Genomic DNA, 7,463 nt, shown 5'->3' on the forward strand with positions numbered 1-7,463 from the left:
CCGGAGTCCGGGATTGACTCGGCAATGGCGATTGCATCGTCCAGCGTCCGCGGATCCCTTCGGTTCACCTCGAGCCGAACGTCATCCCTAAGCCCCCAAAAATGTCACACACCTAGTCGCTGGGTTCGACCGATGGTACGTGACACTCCGTACAGCCGTGTAAAGGTGCGGAATATGGCGGACTGTACGGGTCGGGAACCTCGGACTGTTGGAAAAAGTCTGGGATTGGTCGGAAAGCTCGGACTTGTTGGGAGAAGTCCGAGATTCGCTGGGAGGACCGAGACTAGACATCACTCCTCGACCTTAACCAACCTCTCGGACCATGCACGGACCTTCCTCTCCCTCGGACCATTGAAGAACTATCCATGGACGAACCAACCTTATCCCCGGCTCACTTGGAGAATCGCGGACCACGCCTTTTCGGACCAAAGTCTAGTTTTGGACAGCCCACTACTTGGACTTGAAGAGTGACGACTTGGGCTTCCCTCCAACAAGCCCAAATCCCTTGACCAAGCCCCTTGGTCTCTCACATGGCCAAGCCCATCTCCCTCTCAGCCCATTCACAAAGGGCCCATTATTTGGTCTAGAAGCTTCCAAGTGTAAGATAAGGAAAGTATCGTTGATTGATTGGATCTTATCTTTTGTTTTAGGAATGATTGTACTTAGGCGCATGATTAAGGAGAAGAGATAAAAAGGCGAGACAAGTGGAGAGGGAATTTCCGGATGACTTCTCAAATGGCCTTGGGGTCCCTTTTATAGGCTAAGGGTCCGAAGCACATAGGGAAAGCCACAAATTCCCTCTCCACTTGTCTCGCCTTTTTATCTCTTCCGCCGTCGGTCATCTCCCTTGTAAGACCGCCGGCGTCCCCTTGGTTCGTTTTGCCATCTAATAAAACCGTCCTCGCGTTTTGGATTCATTCACTTGTCCCTTTGTTTCTCGTTTCGCCTCTCTTCCGCTTCTCATACGCCGAACGAGTTTGCCCGAGGAATTCTGCCAAGTTTTCACACTTGTCCGAGAATTCCTGCACTCGTCTGTACCGAGAACTCGACCCGTCCGAGAAACTTCGGTTCTCAAGTCGAACATCTGTTCAAGAGTTTCCCGCCTAGCCGAGAACTCTCTGCAGAACGAATTCTCGGCCAAGTTTGCTCATTCCGTCCAAGGAACTCGGCCCATTACAAGCCAAGGCCCGACACTTCCCGCAACAGTCCAGATTAGCCCGGATCCTAGTCTCGGTCCTCCCAGCGAATCTCGGACTTCTCCCAACAAGTCTGAGCTTTACCGACGAATCCCGGACTTTTCCCAATAGTCCGAGGTTCCCGACCCGTACAGTCTGCCATATTCCGCACTTTTACGCGGTTGTACGGAGTGTCACGTACCATCGGTCGAACCCAGCGACTAGGTCCGTGACATTTTTGGGGGCTTAGGGATGACGTTCGGCTCGAGGTGAACCGAAGGGATCCGCGGACGCTGGACGATGCAATCGCCATTGCCGAGTCAATCCCGGACTCCGGACGTCCACCGAGGCCAACGTAATCCCAAAGCCATCCCGAGCCACATCCCGAGCCACGCCACGAGGCTCGACCCGCTGCCTTCCAAACCCGTAAGGTTCCTTACAAGCCTCCATCATTGGTTTCGGGAGTGCCCAAAGAATGCCAAGCTCACGCCCATCATGGGCCAAACCAACGGTGGAACCAAACACCTTGGTCATATGGCATCTCCGGCCCCAAAGTCAAAGTCCGAGGACGGCGGCCTCCTCTACACGGACGTCAACATTTGGTAATATCTTACCCGCCATGTTAGACACCGGCGCGTCCCATTGCTTCATTGACGTAGGAATCGCAAAGATGCTCAACCTAAAGGCGGACCCGAATGGTGGTACCGTCAAGGCGGTCAATTCCCCGGCCCAAACAGCCACAGGGATTGCTCGGAACGTTCGGATCCAGATTGGAGATTGGGACACACGTCTCGACTTCACGATCCTGCCCATGGACGATTTCAAACTCGTCCTCGACCTACCCTTCTTCCAGACGGCCAACATGCAGCTCCCGGCCTCGCACAAGTCCCTCATCATCTTGGACGACGTGCAACCGACCATTGTCCCTCTTCGGTGCGTCCCGAAGGGCATTGCTATCTCGGCCTTACAGTACGATGGCCCGACCAAGATGGGTAAGCCGGCTCAATCTCGACGTTCATCGCCTCCCCGGCCACCCCCATCAAGGTACGCGACCATGTACTCTTCTCGGCCTCGCTCCAAGTCTCGCCCACAGCAGCAACTCTCGGCTACATCATCCGGAAAGGTGGTCGAGACCGTCCTCTCTTGCCGTGAGTTCTCCCCGACCCAACGGGAGTACTTGATCCAATGGAAGGGCGAACCACATTGGAAGAGCACTTGGGTCGCTTCGGACCATTGCCAAGAATTTGCGGGACTTATCCGCGAGTTCGAGGCCAAATGGTTCTAACCTCTTTGTTTTGCAGGACGGCCATTTCAATAAGGCACAACGGGGAAACCTCGGACTGTTGGAAAAAGTCTGGGATTGGTCGGAAAGCTCGGACTTGTTGGGAGAAGTCCGAGATTCGCTGGGAGGACCGAGACTAGGATCCGAGCTAGTCTGGACCGTTGCGGGAAGTGTCGGGCCTTGGCTTGTAATGAGCCGAGTTCCTTGGACGGAACGAGCAAACTTGGCCGAGAATTCGGACAAGGATGCGAGTCGGACGCGTCGGGTCTGGAGAGAGTTCTCGGCTAGGCGGGAAACTCTTGAACAGATGTTCGACTTGAGAACCGAAGTTTCTCGGACGGGTCGAGTTCTCGGTACAGACGAGTGCAGGAATTCTCGGACAAGTGTGAAAACTTGGCAGAATTCCTCGGGCAAACTCGTTCGGCGTATGAGAATCAGAAGAGAGGCGAAACGAGAAACAAAGGGACAAGTGAATGAATCCAAAACGCGAGGACGGTTTTATTATCTGGCAAAACGAACCAAGGGGACGCCGACGGTCTTACAAGGGAGATGACCGACGGCGGAAGAGAGAAAAAGGCGAGACAAGTGGAGAGGGAATTTCCGGATGACTTCTCAAATGGTCTTGGGGTCCCTTTTATAGGCTAAGGGTCCGAAGCACATAGGGAAAGCCACAAATCCGAGATTGATTGATTGGCAATCAATCAATCCTTAATCATGCTCCCAATTACAATCATTCGTAAAACAAAAGATAAGATCCAATCAATCAACGATACTTTCCTTATCTTACACTTGGAAGCTTCTAGACCAAATAATGGGCCCTTTGTGAATGGGCTGAGAGGGAGATGGGCTTGGCCATGTGAGAGACCAAGGGGCTTGGTCAAGGGATTTGGGCTTGTTGGAGGGAAGCCCAAGTCGTCACTCTTCAAGTCCAAGTAGTGGGCTGTCCAAAACTAGACTTTGGTCCGAAAAGGCGTGGTCCGCGATTCTCCAAGTGAGCCGGGGATAAGGTTGGTTCGTCCATGGATAGTTCTTCAATGGTCCGAGGGAGAGGAAGGTCCGTGCATGGTCCGAGAGGTTGGTTAAGGTCGAGGAGTGATGTTCGAACGTGAGAAGACCTGCCAAGTGACCATGGGACGTGTGTGGGAAGGGAGAAATAGACGCGAAAAATTTCTCCCTAACATTCTCCCCCACTTAAACGTGCGCCATCCCCGTTGTGCCTTATTGAAATGGCCGTCCTGCAAAACAAAGAGGTTAGAACCATTTGGCCTCGAACTCGCGGATAAGTCCCGCGAATTCTTGGCAATGGTCCGAAGCGACCCAAGTGCTCTTCCAATGTGGTTCGCCCTTCCATTGGATCAAGTACTCCCGTTGGGTCGGGGAGAACTCACGGCAAGAGAGGACGGTCTCGACCACCTTTCCGGATGATGTAGCCGAGAGTTGCTGCTGTGGGCGAGACTTGGAGCGAGGCCGAGAAGAGTACATGGTCGCGTACCTTGATGGGGGTGGCCGGGGAGGCGATGAACGTCGAGATTGAGCCGGCTTACCCATCTTGGTCGGACCATCGTACTGTAAGGCCGAGATAGCAATGCCCTTTAAGGCCGAGATAGCAATGCCCTTCGGGACGCACCGAAGAGAGACAATGGTCGGTTGCACGTCGTCCAAGATGATGAGGGACTTGTGCGAGGCCGGGAGCTGCATGTTGGCCGCCCGGAAGAAGGGAAGGTCGAGGACGAGTTTGAAATCGTCCATGGGGAGGATCGTGAAGTCGAGACCTATGTCTCAATCTCCAATCTGGATCCGAACGTTCCGAGCAATCCCCGTGGCTGTTTGGGCCGGGGAATTGACCGCCTTGACGGTACCACCATTCGGGTCCGCCTTTAGGTTGAGCATCTTTGCGATTCCTGCGTCAATGAAGCAATGGGACGCACCAGTGTCTAACATGGCGGGTAAGATATTACCGTAAATGTTGACGTCCGTGTAGAGGAGGCCGCCGTCCTCGGACTTTGACTTTGGGGCCGGAGATGCCATATGACCAAGGTGTTTGGTTCCACCGTTGGTTTGGCCCATGATGGGCGTGAGCTTGGCATTCTTTGGGCACTCCCGAAACCAATGAGGGCCGCCGCAATGGAAGCACGGAGAAGAGGGCTTGGATGGAGGCTTGTAAGGACCCTTACGTGTTTGGAAGGCAGCGGGTCGAGGCTCGTGGCGTGGCTCGGGACGTGGCTCGGGATGGCTTTGGGATTGCGTTGGCCTCGGTGGACGTCCGGAGTCCGGGAAGGCCATTTGAGAAGTCATCCGGAAATTCCCTCTCCACTTGTCTCGCCTTTTTCTCTCTTCCGCCGTCGGTCATCTCCCTTGTAAGACCGTCGGCGTCCCCTTGGTTCGTTTTGCCAGATAATAAAACCGTCCTCGCGTTTTGGATTCATTCACTTGTCCCTTTGTTTCTCGTTTCGCCTCTCTTCCGATTCTCATACGCCGAACGAGTTTGCCCGAGGAATTCTGCCAAGTTTTCACACTTGTCCGAGAATTCCTGCACTCGTCTGTACCGAGAACTCGACCCGTCCGAGAAACTTCGGTTCTCAAGTCGAACATCTGTTCAAGAGTTTCCCGCCTAGCCGAGAACTCTCTCCAGACCCGACGCGTCCGACTCGCATCCTTGTCCGAATTCTCGGCCAAGTTTGCTCGTTCCGTCCAAGGAACTCGGCTCATTACAAGCCAAGGCCCGACACTTCCCGCAACGGTCCAGACTAGCCCGGATCCTAGTCTCGGTCCTCCCAGCGAATCTCGGACTTCTCCCAACAAGTCCGAGCTTTCCGACCAATCCCAGACTTTTTCCAACAGTCCGAGGTTCCCGACCCGTACAGTCCGCCATATTCCGCACCTTTACACGGCTGTACGGAGTGTCACGTACCATCGGTCGAACCCAGCGACTAGGTGTGTGACATTTTTGGGGGCTTAGGGATGACGTTCGGCTCGAGGTGAACCGAAGGGATCCGCGGACGCTGGACGATGCAATCGCCATTGCCGAGTCAATCCCGGACTCCGGACGTCCACCGAGGCCAACGCAATCCCAAAGCCATCCCGAGCCACGTCCCGAGCCACGCCACGAGCCTCGACCCGCTGCCTTCCAAACACGTAAGGGTCCTTACAAGCCTCCATCCAAGCCCTCTTCTCCGTGCTTCCATTGCGGCGGCCCTCATTGGTTTCGGGAGTGCCCAAAGAATGCCAAGCTCACGCCCATCATGGGCCAAACCAACGGTGGAACCAAACACCTTGGTCATATGGCATCTCCGGCCCCAAAGTCAAAGTCCGAGGACGGCGGCCTCCTCTACACGGACGTCAACATTTACGGTAATATCTTACCCGCTATGTTATCTTACCCGCCATGTTAGACACTGGTGCGTCCCATTGCTTCATTGACGCAGGAATCGCAAAGATGCTCAACCTAAAGGCGGACCCGAATGGTGGTACCGTCAAGGCGGTCAATTCCCCGGCCCAAACAGCCACGGGGATTGCTCGGAACGTTCGGATCCAGATTGGAGATTGAGACATAGGTCTCGACTTCACGATCCTCCCCATGGACGATTTCAAACTCGTCCTCGACCTTCCCTTCTTCCGGGCGGCCAACATGCAGCTCCCGGCCTCGCACAAGTCCCTCATCATCTTGGACGACGTGCAACCGACCATTGTCTCTCTTCGGTGCGTCCCGAAGGGCATTGCTATCTCGGCCTTACAGTACGATGGTCCGACCAAGATGGGTAAGCCGGCTCAATCTCGACGTTCATCGCCTCCCCGGCCACCCCCATCAAGGTACGCGACCATGTACTCTTCTCGGCCTCGCTCCAAGTCTCGCCCACAGCAGCAACTCTCGGCTACATCATCCGGAAAGGTGGTCGAGACCGTCCTCTCTTGCCGTGAGTTCTCCCCGACCCAACGGGAGTACTTGATCCAATGGAAGGGCGAACCACATTGGAAGAGCACTTGGGTCGCTTCGGACCATTGCCAAGAATTCGCGGGACTTATCCGCGAGTTCGAGGCCAAATGGTTCTAACCTCTTTGTTTTGCAGGACGGCCATTTCAATAAGGCACAACGGGGATGGCGCACGTTTAAGTGGGGGAGAATGTTAGGGAGAAATTTTTCGCGTCTATTTCTCCCTTCCCACACACGTCCCATGGTCACTTGGCAGGTCTTCTCACGTTCGAACATCACTCCTCGACCTTAACCAACCTCTCGGACCATGCACGGACCTTCCTCTCCCTCGGACCATTGAAGAACTATCCATGGACGAACCAACCTACGGAGTGTCACGTACCATCGGTCGAACCCAGCGACTAGGTGTGTGACATTTTTGGGGGCTTAGGGATGACGTTCGGCTCGAGGTGAACCGAAGGGATCCGCGGACGCTGGACGATGCAATCGCCATTGCCGAGTCAATCCCGGACTCCGGACGTCCACCGAGGCCAACGCAATCCCAAAGCCATCCCGAGCCACGTCCCGAGCCACGCCACGAGCCTCGACCCGCTGCCTTCCAAACACGTAAGGGTCCTTACAAGCCTCCATCCAAGCCCTCTTCTCCGTGCTTCCATTGCGGCGGCCCTCATTGGTTTCGGGAGTGCCCAAAGAATGCCAAGCTCACGCCCATCATGGGCCAAACCAACGGTGGAACCAAACACCTTGGTCATATGGCATCTCCGGCCCCAAAGTCAAAGTCCGAGGACGGCGGCCTCCTCTACACGGACGTCAACATTTACGGTAATATCTTACCCGCCATGTTAGACACTGGTGCGTCCCATTGCTTCATTGACGCAGGAATCGCAAAGATGCTCAACCTAAAGGCGGACCCGAATGGTGGTACCGTCAAGGCGGTCAATTCCCCGGCCCAAACAGCCACGGGGATTGCTCGGAACGTTCGGATCCAGATTGGAGATTGAGACATAGGTCTCGACTTCACGATCCTCCCCATGGACGATTTCAAACTCGTCCTCGACCTTCCCTTCTTCCGGGC

Source organism: Tarenaya hassleriana, unplaced genomic scaffold, assembly GCF_000463585.1.
Source record: "Tarenaya hassleriana unplaced genomic scaffold, ASM46358v1 Cleome44, whole genome shotgun sequence".
In the NCBI taxonomy this organism is placed as follows: Eukaryota; Viridiplantae; Streptophyta; class Magnoliopsida; order Brassicales; family Cleomaceae; genus Tarenaya; species Tarenaya hassleriana.